This window comes from Triticum dicoccoides, chromosome 5A (assembly GCF_002162155.2).
Source record: "Triticum dicoccoides isolate Atlit2015 ecotype Zavitan chromosome 5A, WEW_v2.0, whole genome shotgun sequence".
NCBI lineage: Eukaryota > Viridiplantae > Streptophyta > Magnoliopsida > Poales > Poaceae > Triticum > Triticum dicoccoides.
In genome coordinates this window covers 376,416,726-376,430,606 of record NC_041388.1, presented here as the reverse complement: position 1 = coordinate 376,430,606, position 13,881 = coordinate 376,416,726, and the positions used below count along the sequence as shown (strand labels likewise).

The 13,881-nt window shown below is 44.4% G+C and overlaps 1 long non-coding RNA gene across 8 annotated transcripts; it reads left to right on the top strand.

Moving 5' to 3' along the window:
- Positions 1-7,294: 7,294 nt before the first annotated feature.
- Positions 7,295-13,137, top strand: LOC119301623. Of its 8 annotated transcripts, none has more exons than XR_005147119.1 (8): positions 7,295-8,034; positions 8,182-8,260; positions 9,498-9,553; positions 9,629-9,737; positions 9,822-11,157; positions 11,423-11,472; positions 11,632-11,764; positions 12,448-13,137. It is a non-coding gene; the product is annotated as an uncharacterized LOC119301623 (long non-coding RNA). The 8 variants fall into 8 exon arrangements; XR_005147120.1 differs by lacking the exon at positions 12,448-13,137 and adding an exon at positions 12,041-12,424; XR_005147118.1 differs by lacking the exon at positions 12,448-13,137 and adding an exon at positions 12,038-12,424.
- The last annotated feature ends 744 nt before the right edge of the window (positions 13,138-13,881 follow it).

The following is a 13,881-nucleotide window of genomic DNA, read 5'->3' as shown; positions in this document are numbered from 1 at the left end:
GTGGCCTTCAGGATACAAAGGTTCCTGAGTCATCTACCAATTCTAGTAACCACTTTAATAGCATAATCATTTTTCTTACTATTCATCTCATTGAGCAATTCCTTTTGAGCTTTAAGTACTTGTTCTACTTGAGTGGTAACCATAGAAGCATGTTTGCTAACAATTTTAAGTTCACCTCTAATATTAGCCATATAATCACCCAAGTATTTAATCATATCAGCATTTTGTTTTAATTGTCTACCAAAATAAGCATTGAAGTCTTCTTGCTTAAACATAAAATTATCAAACTCATCCAAGCACTGACTAGCAATTCTAGTAGGAGGGATTTCAGCTTTATCATATCTATAGAGAGAATTAACCTTTACTACCTGTGTCGGGTTATCGAGGTCTGGAGGTTCTTCAATAAATACAGGATTAAGATCATATGTTTCTTCAATAGGCGGTAAATTAAGACCATGTATTTCTTCAATAGGAGGTAAATTCTTAACATCTTCAGCTTTAATACCTTTTTCTTTCATAGATTTCTTTGCCTCTTGCATATCTTCGGGACTGAGAAATAGAACACCTCTCTTCTTCGGAGTTGGTTTAGGAATAGGATCATTAATTGGAACAGGAGCTGGCTCAGGAGGTGCCCAATTATTTTCATTTGTCAACATATTATTCAATAAGATTTCAGCTTCATCTGGTGTTCTTTCCTTGAAAAGAGAACCAGCACAACTATCCAGGTAATCTCTGGAAGCATCGGTTAGTCCATTATAAAAGATATCAAGTATTTCATTTTTCTTAAGAGGATGATCAGGCAAAGCATTAAGTAACTTGAGAAGCCTCCCCCAAGCTTGTGGGAGACTCTCTTCTTTAATTTGCACAAAATTGTATATTTCCTTTAAAGCAGCTTGTTTCTTATGAGCAAGGAAATATTTAGCAGAGAAGTAGTAAATCATATCCCGAGGGCTACGCACACAACCAGGATCAAGAGAATTAAACCATATCTTAGCATCACTCTTTAATGAGAACGGAAATATTTTAAGGATATAAAAGTGGCGAGATCTCTCATCATTAGTGAACAGAGTGGCTATATCATTTAATTTAGTAAGATGTGCCACAACAGTTTCAGATTCATAGCCATGAAAAGGATCAGATTCAACCAAAGTAATTATATCGGGATCAACAGAGAATTCATAATCCTTATCAGTAACACAGATAGGTGAAGTAGCAAAAGCAGGGTCAGGTTTCATCCTAGCATTTATAGATTGCTTATTCCATTTAGCTAATAACCTTTTGAGTTCATATCTATCTTTGCAAGCTAAAATAGCTAAAGAAGCTTCTTGATCAAATAAATAACCCCCAGGAATAACAAGTGATTCTTCATCATCACTTTCATCATCATAATCAGATTCAATATTTTCAATCTCTCTAGCCCTAGCAAGTCGTTCCTCGAGAAAATCACTAAGTGGCATAGTGGTATCAGGCATAGAGGTAGTTTCATCATAAGTATCATGTATAGCAGAAGTAGCATCATCATTAACATGCGACATATCAGAACGAATAGCAGAAGCAGGTTTAGGTGTCGCAAGCTTACTCATAACAAAAGGTGAATCAAGTGCAGAGCTAGATGGCAGTTCCTTACCTCCCCTCGTAGTTGAGGGATAAATTGTTGTCTTAGCGGCTTTCAAATTCTTCATAGTGTCTAGCAGATATAAATCCCAAGTGACTCAAAGAATAGAGCTATGCTCCCCGGCAACGGCGCTAGAAATTAGTCTTGATAACCCACAAGTATAGGGGATCGCAACAGCTTTCGAGGGTAGAGTATTCAACCCAAATTTATTGATTCGACACAAGGGGAGCCAAAGAATATTCTCAAGTATTAGCAGCTGAGTTGTCAATTCAACCACACCTGGAAACTTAGTATCTGCAGCGAAGTGTTTAGTAGCAAAGTAATATGATAGTGGTGGTAACGGTAACAAAAGAGTAATGAAAGCAAAGTAATATTTTTGGTATTATGTAGTGATTGTAACAATAGCAACGGGAAAGTAAATAAGCGTAAACCAGTATATGGAAAGCTCGTAGGCAATGGATCAGTGATGGATAATTATGCTGGACGTGGTTCATCATGTAACAGTCATAACATAGGGTGACACAGAACTAGCTCCAGATCATTGATATAATGTAGGCATGTATTCCGAATATAGTCATATGTGCTTATGGAAAAGAACTTGCATGACATATTTTGTCCTACCCTCCCGTGGCAGCGGGGTCCTAATGGAAACTAAGGGATATTAAGGCCTCCTTTTAATAGAGAACCGGAACAAAGCATTAACACATAGTGAATACATGAACTCCTCAAACTACGGTCATCACCGATAAGTATCCCGATTATTGTCACTTCGGGGTTAACGGATCATAACACATAATAGGTGACTATAGACTTGCAAGATAGGATCAAGAACTCTCATATATTGATGAAAACATAAGAGGTTCAGATCTGAAATCATGGCACTCGGTCCCTAGTGACAAGCATTAAGCATAGCAAAGTCATAGCAACATCAATCTCAGAACATAGTGGATACTAGGGATCAAACCCTAACAAAACTAACTCGATTACATGATAAATCTCATCCAACCCATCACCGTCCAGCAAGCCTACGATGGAATTACTCACGCATGGCGGTGAGCATCATGAAATTGGTGATGGAGGATGGTTGATGATGACGATGGCGGATTCCCCTTTCCGGAGCCCCGAACGGACTCCAGATCAGCCCTCCCGAGAGGTTTTAGGGCTTGGCGGCGGTTCCGTATCGTAAAACGTGATGATTTCTTCTCTTCTATTTTTTTCTCCCCGAAAGCAGATATATAGAGTTGGAGTTGGAGTCGGGAGGTGTCCAGGGGGGCATGAGGTAGGGGGCGCGCCCCCCACCTTCATGGAAAGGGTGTGGGCCCCCTGGTCTTCATCTTTGGAGGATTTTTTATTATTTATTATAAGATATTCCGTGGAGTTCCAAGTCATTCCGAGAACATTTGTTTTCTGCACATAAAACAACATCATGGCAGTTCTGCTGAAAACAACGTCAGTCCGGGTTAGTTCCATTCAAATCATACAAGTTAGAGTCCAAAACAAGGGCAAAAGTGTTTGGAAAAGTAGATACGACGGAGACGTATCAAGCTCCAATGCCCAAGTTCGCGTCTTTCTTCTCAAACCACTCCAAGCATGTCCGGAGCGGGAGGCAAGTGGATGGTCTCCTCCGTCATGGAGGAGCACATCGCAAAGTTACGGGAAGCCGGATATCCGGCAGCAGACATCGCGCACCGGCTACCAGATGCGGGGCAGATCGTCCCTACGCCCGCACCCCATGAGAGGGTAGTTTTCCTTACCCACTTTGTCCGCGGACTGGGATTTCCCCTTCACCCGTTTGTCCGCAGGCTCATGTTCTACTACGGGCTGGATTTTCATGATCTGGCCCCTAATTTCATCCTCAACATCTCGGCGTTTATCGTCGTGTGCGAGGCCTTCCTCCGTATCAGGCCCCACTTCGGCCTGTGGCTGAAGACCTTCAATGTTAAACCAAAGGTGGTAGTCGGCCAGCAAGCGGAGTGCGGAGGTGCCATGGTGGGCAAAATACCTAATGTCACCTGGCTCATAGGCTCCTATGTGGAGACCATAAAGGGATGGCAATCGGGGTGGTTCTACATCACCGAGCCGCGTGACACCAACTGAGTGGCGGCCCCCGAATTTCGATCCGGAATCCCCACGCGGCTCACCTCCTGGAAAGAGAAGGGCCAGTCCTGGGGTTCCCCGGTAGAGCTGACTGGACTCCAGACCTGCATCAAGAACATGATGAGCAAGAAAATCAAGCTCGTCAACGTGGTCCAGGTCATGCTCTTCCGCCGAATCCTCCCGTGTCAACGACGGGCATTCAATTTGTGGGAGTTTGACCCGGCCAAGCACCAGACGCTGCGAGAGCTCTTCGACACGACACACAAGGACATCTGGAAGGTGCTGTTCAAAGGGCGCTGAGGTACCTCCTCCCCTTACCGAGGACCGCGGACTCAGCGCAAAGCACCATGCCAATCCGGTAAGTTTTTATATCTCACAGGATATTTATTTGCCCCAGTTTAATCATGTGCAAAATCTAAGCTTCCATGCAGTTAACAGGACTGGGTAGAGACGGTGGAGCAGATCAGTTGCCCAGCCCCCCTGCCTGAAGATCCTGCAGATGCTCTCCTAATGGAGATGCTGGTTCCGGCGCCTTACGAGGTGCCGGCGAAGAAGGCCAAGAAGAAGGCCACGGGGACCCGAAAGGGTCTCCAGTGCAAGGTTATATCGGACACATCGTCCGATTACTCTGACGTGCCCTCCTCCCACGAAAACGAGGAGGAGGAAGAGGAAAGTTCTCCCCCCAGCCGGGGGAGACAAGAAAAGGAAGGCCTCCCCAACCGGGAAGGCTGAAAGGTCCAAGAAGGGAAGGACCCTCCTTCCGAACTGCTCCACGACGGCCGCCTACAGCGGCGACGAGTGGTTACCCAGGGAGAAGCCCCTGGCGAAGTCGTAAGTATCCGGATACCATAGTAATTCATGGTATGTTTTATTGCACTGCTTCTCCTTACGCCGAATATGATTATGCAGTCCGTTCCGAGCCCGTCTTGACGTATCTTCGTCGGACGGTTCTTCGGACTCGTCGGATATGAATAGCGATTCACTCCCGACCGCCTCCACCCCTTGCCCTACGGACAACGTCGAGGTGTTGTCTAAAAAGGCACCGAGCTGAGAGGAGGTAGTCCTGGGGGCGCCTCGAGGCGACCTTCTAGACCCTGGGCGCAAAGGGAGCAAGACTCCCACGGGCTCCAAGTTCGGCCCCCAGCCGAACACTGCACCGGAACCTTCGGTGGTTCCGAACTCTGGCATGCGATCCCCCGTTAAGAGGGGCGAGCCGCCCGTGCCGGTGGCCTCTGTCCATCCAGAGGCACCGGACAACTTGCTGGAAGCGCTTCGCGGCGCTTCCATCGACGAAGAGCACCGCACTATCATGAGTACGGTGATCGAGAAAGTTCAGTCCGTCAAAAACGGACTGACCGAAGCTTGCGCCAGCCTCCTAACAGGCTTTGAGGTAAGCAATCAAAATATAGGAAAATATTACCGCATAGACAGTAGCCCCTGATGCTCTGTTTGGCGTTCACAAAGAAAGGCCGAATAGAGGATCAAATAATGACTCAGGAGTCTAATCAGAATATGTCTATGTGCATATGCAGGCTTCACTACTGGCCGCTGCTGCACATACTGCGGAGGTCGCTGCACTGAAGCAGGACCTTGAGCGGTCCGAGAAAGAGCTCGGCCTTACCAAGAGGCAGCTCGAGGAGAGCAAAGGTAAGCAATACCTTGTCTATATATTAAAAAGGAATTCAGTTGTAAAGTAATAGGATCATCATGAATTTGTCAGGGGCCACGACCGAGGTGACGACCCTGAAGAAGGCGCTGTCCGAGGCCGAAGACAAAGCGGCCAAGGAGCGCACTGAGCGGGAAAAGCAAGAAGCCCGGGTAGGTGAGGTGCAACAAGAGCTCGAGGCTCTCGCCAAAAAACACGAGTCCTTGGAGCTTGACTCTAAGACGCGAGAGTCCGAGCTTGCGAAGGCGCTCGAAAACGCACGGAGCGCCAAGGCTGAAGCCCACAAGGCCCTCCAGGAGATGGATGCAGTGAAGAAGATAGCAGCGGGTAAGGCATTCATTATGCAAAGCAAGCATGTGAAGGAAACTTTCCTTTTACTTACCCGAGTTCGGAGCTCTCTAGGAGCGTTCGCAGATCTTCCCCGCAGAGTACTGGATGCCGTGGAGTTTTACCGAGCTGAGGAGGGGAGCTCGACGGAAAAGTTGTTCTGGTCTTAGTATACTGGGACCGAACACCCAATGCCCTTGAGCGACCAGCTGAAGCAACTGGTCGAGCTTCACAAGGCGGCCGAACATACCATGAAGGGTCTTATAGTCCGGATGTGGCCTGGCGATCCCCTGCCTAGCAGCTACTTCGGTCTGGTGAGGCGGCTTGTGGATGCCTGCCTACGGCTTGATTTCATAAAGCGGTCCATCTACATCGAGGGTGCACGCAGGGCTTTTGCTCGGGCGAAGGTGCACTGGGCGAAGCTGGATGCCGTGAAGCTGGTGAAGGAGGGGCCGCCGGAGGGCAAGGAGCATCGCTGCCCCAAAATGTATTATGACAGTGTCCTGAAGGGTTCCCGCCTTGTGGCGGAGGAATGTGCCAGAGATGTAATTTTTAAATGAACATGCTCATGTGATCCTGTAATATGAAACGAGTTCATTTGCGCTATGCAGTGCTTTTTGAATTTAAAATATTACCTTCTGTGCGGCCGTTTATAAAATCTGAGAGTTGGCCAGTCATCGGCTTCTACCCCTATGTAACTAGTACTGGGGTGTTCGGGATAAACATGAGCACTCTTTATTCCAATTTTGGGTCCTTCGAGGGAGGTGTTCAGCACAACGAACCAGACAATCGGACTATAAGGCTTTATCACTCTCACTTAGCCATAGAAGTCTACAATTTTAAATTTTGGCGAAGCCCCTAGTATTCGGAAGGCCGAATTGGGGGCGCTATATACGCCTAAGTCGGATAAGGCCGCCTCCTCGCCCGAAGCAGAAAAAGTCTTTACGGACTTGAGACCTCTCGAACAGCGACCAACTCTCGCCTTATCATGACAGTCAGTTTTCAGCTTTCTCTACTGAGGTGCTCGCCCGGAAGAACCGTGACACAATCGCAGTAGTTCTCCCAGCGCTACCTTAGCCGATATAGCGAAACTTAAGGTACTAAAACATGGGAGCCAGACAAACCCAACTATTGACCCAAGACATGATTCGGAGCTGATGCATATAATGCTATAAGTTCGGGGTGCCGCACTGTCGAAAGTGTTCGGACTTCTCACGCCGTATTATGGGGTAAACGAAAGCCCCTAACGTACTGACCATACCAGAATGTACGGGTGCAAGTTGTTGTAAATGAACATATAAAAAAAAGGGATTGATAATGCAATAATAGACTAATGCTATGCATTGTTATTTAAAACTATAATGAAGCTAGCCAACTCACCTCCACAAGGCTCCTTCGATTGCAGCTTTGTTGGCCGTTGGATCTGATCATCTAGAGTGTCTGAGCGGCAGGATCTTTACCTGTTGTCAAACCTGATTTCATCTTGTAGTTGTTCTGGCTGTCCAATGACTAGTGGGCTCGCGTCACATGTTTATTGGCTGGTTTGATCGATCTCGCGTGAAAAAGGCTTCGCCGAATCCCTGCGCGTGCTCCGCTCCCAATACTCGTCGCAAGCCAGAGTCCACACCCGCACCAACCCTAGCCTCCACACCTCACCTTCCTCCCTCGCTCCGCCCCAACCCTAGCCGCCACACCTCTGCTTCCTCCCTTGCTCGACGCCATAGGCACCGTAGCCCCTGCCTCTCTTCCTGCTCGTCCGGATAGCCGCCATCCGCCGCATCCTTTCTCCTCCTTCCTCCTCCCTGGTCCCCGCTGGTGCCCCTCGCCCTCGTCCTCGGACAGGGTGCCTCCCGCATGGACGGTCGGGTCTTCAAACCGGGGGTAGAGGAGCAGGGGAGGGCCAAGAGGCCGTCGGTGGGGGTGGATCAACTAGGCCGGAGACCTCTGATTGCTTAGGCCCCATGGCAGCAGCCGGATCAGGGCAGCGACGGAAGGCCATGGAGGGTGTGGCGCATGCGGGCGGAACCAACATGGGTTGGTGGAGCGACGGATGCGGGTAGGGTCAGCGGTTAGGGGCACTGCGAGGAGTGGAAGGCAGAGGGTAGGGGCAGAAAGCCGTGGCGAGTCCTCGGAGAGGAGAGGAAGGCGACGGTTCAGCCCGCGGTGTCGGGCAGAGAGAGAGATGTGGATGGTGGCGCTATGCAAAGAGAGATGGCGGCGAAGGCAGGCGGTGGCGCTGAGTAGAGAGAGATGACGTCGGCGGCGGTGGCGCTGAGTAGAGAGAGATGACGTCCATAATCTTGCGGAGGTGTTCCTCAACCTACATGAGGTTTGCACATTCCCTTCCCTTTTTCTGAATCTGTTTTTCTTTAATTTCCTCGGTTATGCGTATGATTACTTGCTAGCCTGTAGCATAGCCAGTTTTCAATGTTTTCATATAGAGTTTTATTTGGCTTGTGCTTTCATATTTTTACAGGCACCCCAAGTGTGGGAAGAATAAAATGTAATTCAATCGTTGGGTGTATTGTTCAGATGAGTTCGTCCTGTGCTAGAAGGTGAGCTGAACCCAGCCTAGGCCTCAAGTTTCTCCTGTCCTTTGAAGTGCATTGTTATTTCTGTGAGGTTCACATGTAATTTGTTCAACTATAGTACTCAGTGAATGAGACAAGGCACTACTGCATTTAATTTTGTGGTGTTCAGCTGCAGGAATTCAGTTTGTTTCTGGTTTTTTGGAAGTCATAGATTGTTTTGTGCCGGAAACAGGAGAAGTAATGCTCTAACCTTGGCAGCAAAAATGGTCTAAATTTCATATAGAAGGCCCTAGAACACTTTGCATGTGTTCATTCAAATATATGGAGTTGACCTGTATGTGTTGCTTCTGTGCACACTATGTTTCATATGAATTTGTAGGAGAGAAACTCTATAATGGTAATGAAGTATTGTCGATATTTACTCTGTTGCTTAAGGCCTAGGCATCCTTTTGGATGCAGTTATGGTAGCATGTGTGAGAGAAGTGGATGGAAAATTAGGGACTGAAACAAGTGGAGAAGAAAGTTATTAGTTGATTCTCACATCAGATAGAAGTTGTCTCACGAATGTTTATTTATTTAGTGACCAGGCATGAGATCTGGAATATTTGAAGAGCAACAATTGGCAGAAGTATTAGATGAGTTTGGGGATACATGGTCATGTATGGAGTATTTTCATGATTAGGTTTCCATCGCTCTTCTCCTGAAGGCATGATGCCTCATTTCAATTCTCTTATCTTGGTGTGTTTGTATTCAGAAAATTAAGGCATGATTCATCATTTAGATTATCTTATCTCCGTGTGTTTGTATTCAGAAAATCAATTTGCTTATTTTTTGCTTTCTTAGGGCTATAAAAAGAGAAAATTCCATCGCTGAAAATCTTTTAAAGAGATTGAGGATAAAAAAATCCAAGCAAACTCCGCTTTTCTCCCGTATTTTTTATGCGCGCCTTAATCTGTGTTAGGAGAAAAATATTGCTCTTTGTTCAGAAAATGTTTATTGGATGGAAAATACTCAGCATTTAAAGTTTTTTCTTCAGATGTTTTGGGTTTTTTGAGCAGGCTGCCCGACAGGTCTTGCGTTTTTTGCAAGATTTGTATGGATTTGTGGTTCATGACTATAACTATGAATGTATGATGGCCTATAGGAGATATGTCTGTTCTTTAATGATCATTGCGGTTTCTTGGGTTCCTACTATGCTATTTATTCAGTCTGTAGGCCAGCATATTATTTTAATTCTTTCTAACTTCCTTTCTATACATAGAAATGCACACCTACTTCCAAGCTCTGTACTGGTCTCCTTGCAGTTACAACCCCAAGGTATAGCTTCTGAAACAGACTGCTAACATATGCTTAACTACTTAAATGCACTCATGTTTGTGTGTTCTTTTGTAGCAAATCGCCATGCCCAGACGGCAGTGCCAGGTGTGCCTTATTTCAAGCTGCTAAGAAGAAAACCGCTGCACTAGAAGAACCTATGCAGAAGCTTGATGCAGAAGCCGAGGTGCGGCTTCTTTCAACCCCTCATACTATATACCGATATATACACACATGTCTCCCTCTTCACTGGTTTTATTTCACGCACCAGGTGAGCTCTGGTGGTAAAGCTGAAGCTTCTTCACCTCCTGTTGAAGAGAAGGATGGTAAAGATGGCCAGGCTCAAGTGACCAGGAACAAATGGTGCTGCTTTTTATGTTGTCCATCTATCTATGCATCCTTCAGTTTGTACCGGCATAACAAATATTCATTTCTAACTATAAAACTTTCAGTTAAGAAACTTCACTGCTGGAAAGGGAGCTGGGGCACTAAAGAAACCGGGATAATCTATCTATAGATACAATAGCAAATTGCTCTAAATTCATTTCCAGTTATCATCTCTGGCCTTTCTATTTCTAAGACCATCCTTCTCGCTGTAGTCTATTATATAATCTTAGTTTCTCCTTGATGACATCGCAAGAAAAGAATGGTGGTCTTATGCGAGTCGCTTCGCCATCCAACAACACTCCATTGCATTACTTTTTGTCCAGCTTCAAGCCGAGCCAGTGAATGTGTGTTCCTTGCATGACGTTTAGTATAACCAAATGCTTCTTATTAAGTATGCTTTCGAAACTAGAGTCTTTGGCTGCTCATGTAGCTCTGCCAAAGCAATGCAAAAAACTACATTTTATGCTTTCAGTTAGGGTGGATTTGTGTCTTTAGAGATGAGGCAACCTTACGTGTACATATTCATAGATACGTCCTCCGTTCCTAAATAGAAGTCTTTAGAGATTTAAATACGGACTACATACAAAGCAAAATGAGTGAATCTACACTCTAAACTATGTCCCTTTATCACACTTCCAGCAGACATGAGTTCTCGTGTTTTTACAGCTTTGTGGAAACATGATTCGATGCAGAAGATTCAACTATGTAAATTGGAATAAAGAAAATTAAACACTCAGGTCAATGGACTGTTCTTTTATTTGTCTATGGAACAACTCTTCTTGTACCTGTTTGTGCTCTGTTCCATAGCATGATGGTGCTCTGACCACTTCATATCCATGTATTTAGCAGGTTCTACGATCTCTTGTGTTGCACTATTGCTGCATCTCGAACTCCTGCTTTGTTGCATCTTTGTTCTGCTCCTCGATGTTTGCTTACTTTCTGTCTAGCTAAAATGCTTTTCTGGATCTGGCAAGGCGTCGTGTATTGTTCGTCCTCATGCTGCTTATATTTCATGCTTGCATGTAAGCAGGATGCGTCTGCTTATTTGAGTACGTACAGACATGCTTCTTTAGTGTGCCCTTCTATCATCTCATAGTTATCTTATTTGTTGTTCTAAATAATTATTGTATGAGGGAGCAGCAGGCAGAAGAAATCCAAAGCAAATTTTGCTCAGCTGTAGCGTCTTCCACTAACAATAAGTCTGCACAGCAGCCTGATAGGTTAGTTCTTGCAACTAAAAAACACAAGTCTTTCAGTTGCTCACCATTTGCTAGTAAAAAAGCATAGTGATTTTCCTTTATACATACCCAACTGAAGAACACCTTAGTTAAATCAATCAATAGTGAGTTGTATTACTAGAGACGTACTTAGGAAAATGCCCTTAGGCGTGACACACTACATGGTTACCTTCTTTAGTCCTAGTTATTGATATCATATTGAGATAACACTCCGCCAAGCATAATGTTTGTTTTTATATACTTCCAGATGCTAATTTACCGTTCTTGATTTTGGCGGGGATATTCCTTCATTACTTGGTTAGCTATCAATACTCACCAATTTTTGAATATCTTCCATTGCTAAATTTAGTTCAACATTTCCACTCTGATCAAGACATTGTGCATATTGCCTCAGATTTGCTTATTTGAGTGTGCTTTTATGCATAAATTTTGATTTGTTTGTTTTTCATTTTTTAGCGATATGAGGAGACAGCTCTATTGTTGGCAGTGACTGCAAACATGGACTCCTCTTCGCTGGACGAGGAAAACAAAAATAATAATCTAGCAGGCAGTAAAATTACATGGCTGATCTCGGTTTTGTACATGTTAGGTGAGCATTATGAGTTCTACTTCCCATAAGAGAGTGTATTTTGGTGCTGCAGATTGTTTCTATCTTAGAGCAAGAAGCCAAATCATGTTGTTCATTGTAAATCTTGAAGAACTTGTTTATTGTCATTTCTATATCTGTTATAAACTTTTGTTCCTGGTGTGGTACTTGTCAATCTTGGTTTGCCCTTCTATTTTAAATTTGCCCTTCCACTGCAGCAATATGTCATTGTTTCTTGAATTGATTCCTCATTTCATGTCTGCACTTCTATTACAGTAGAACATGTTATAAACATGGCCCTGGGCATTGTTTGTCCAGTAACCTTCAAAAGAGAAGAGATGGCTATAGAGAGTGGCTCCATCACTAAAGAGATGACAAATGTTGTGCAAGGCATTGTTTGTTCAGCTCCTTTCAAAAATTAAGGAATTACAGTGGATGTGACCAACAACGTATCAAGGACAAACCATGACATGGATTCCCAAGTTCCAGCTTACATAGCAAAATTATATAGAGAGAATGCCCGCATTTTGAAAACTCCATTACATAGTTCGAAACTACTTTCTTTCGATTTTCATTATTAAAAGGATTCTATTATTGCCAATCTGTTAACAATTTATTGTGAAATTATTAAGGATAATTAATCCCAGCGGTTAATCAGGGAAATCCCCGTTTTCCCTCACCTGCAGTTGCAACTCCAGCAACCATCGTGACAGTTCACAGTTCCTTCCATCCCTATGCATCTCAGGAGGCGCCTCTTCAACCTTGTATATAATCTGTGAAAGATGATCAATAAAGTCTACACATGTTCATTCTATTTGTTTCTCTCTCGCTTGTGTATTGATTACATTTAATAGAAATAACTCTTGGTTTGAAATGAGACCCTAGGGGTAAAGTCAGTATACATGTTATTTAGACAGCAAGCCTCCATTTTTATTGTAGACAGAAGGCCCCTATTCTTTTTTATTAACGGGGTTTAAATTTGTTACCATATGTGTTTGCTCACAACTAAACCATGGATTTTTTTTTCATTTTTTTTCCAAACTTAGATTTCTCATCATGATAACCATATTTTCAACTAATACAATGCTTCTTTAGCTGGTTTGTACATCAGTACATGTTATTCAATTTTTTTCAAATTCAGATTTGCAGCGCGATAATCATATTTTCAATATAGCATGGTTTAACACATGAGCTTTCTACTACCAATATCCAATATGTTTCTGCAAAATAAAACTATTTTCATCGACAACATGGTTTTAGTGGGTCTCTGCGCCATTTGGCGCAACGGGTCAACTAGTTTAATTAATACGTTGAAGCGTACTAATACAAGTAGTGCAATAAGCAGAAAATAGGACTTTTTACATGTCCTATCCAAGGGCAAGCTGCGTATGGATAGTAAAAAGCGGGTATATCGATTATTGATACGTCTCCAACGTATTTATAATTTTCGATTGCTCCATACTATATTATCTACTGTTTTGTACTATATTGGGCTTTATTTTCCACTTTTATATTATTTTTGGGACTAACCTATTAACCGGAGGCCCAGCCCAGAATTGCTGTTTTTTTGCCTATTTCAGTGTTTCGAAGAAACGGAATATCAAAGGGAGTCCAAACGAAATGAAACCTTCGGGAACGTGATTTTCTCACCGAATATGACCCAGGAGACTTGGACCCTACGCCAAGGAAGCTTCGAGGTGGGCACGAGGTAGGGGGCGCGCCCTATACCTCCAGGCGCGCGCCCCACCCTCGTGGGCCCACCGAAGCTCCACCGACATACTTCTTTCTTCTATATATACATACGTACCCCCAAACGAATAGATACGGAGCCAAAAACATAATTCCACCGCCGCAACTTTTTGTATCCATGAGATCCCATCTTGGGGCCTGTTCCGGAGCTCCGCCGGAGAGGGTCGTCATCACGGAGGGCTTCTACATCATCATAGCCTCCCCGATGAAGTGTGAGTAGTTTACCTCAGACCTTCAGGTCCATAGTTAGTAGCTATATGGATTTTTCTCTCTTTTTGGATCTCAATACAAAGTTCTCCCCCTCTCTCGTGGAGATCTATTCGATGTAATCTTCTTTTTTTTGTGGTGTGTTTGTTGGGACCGATGAATTG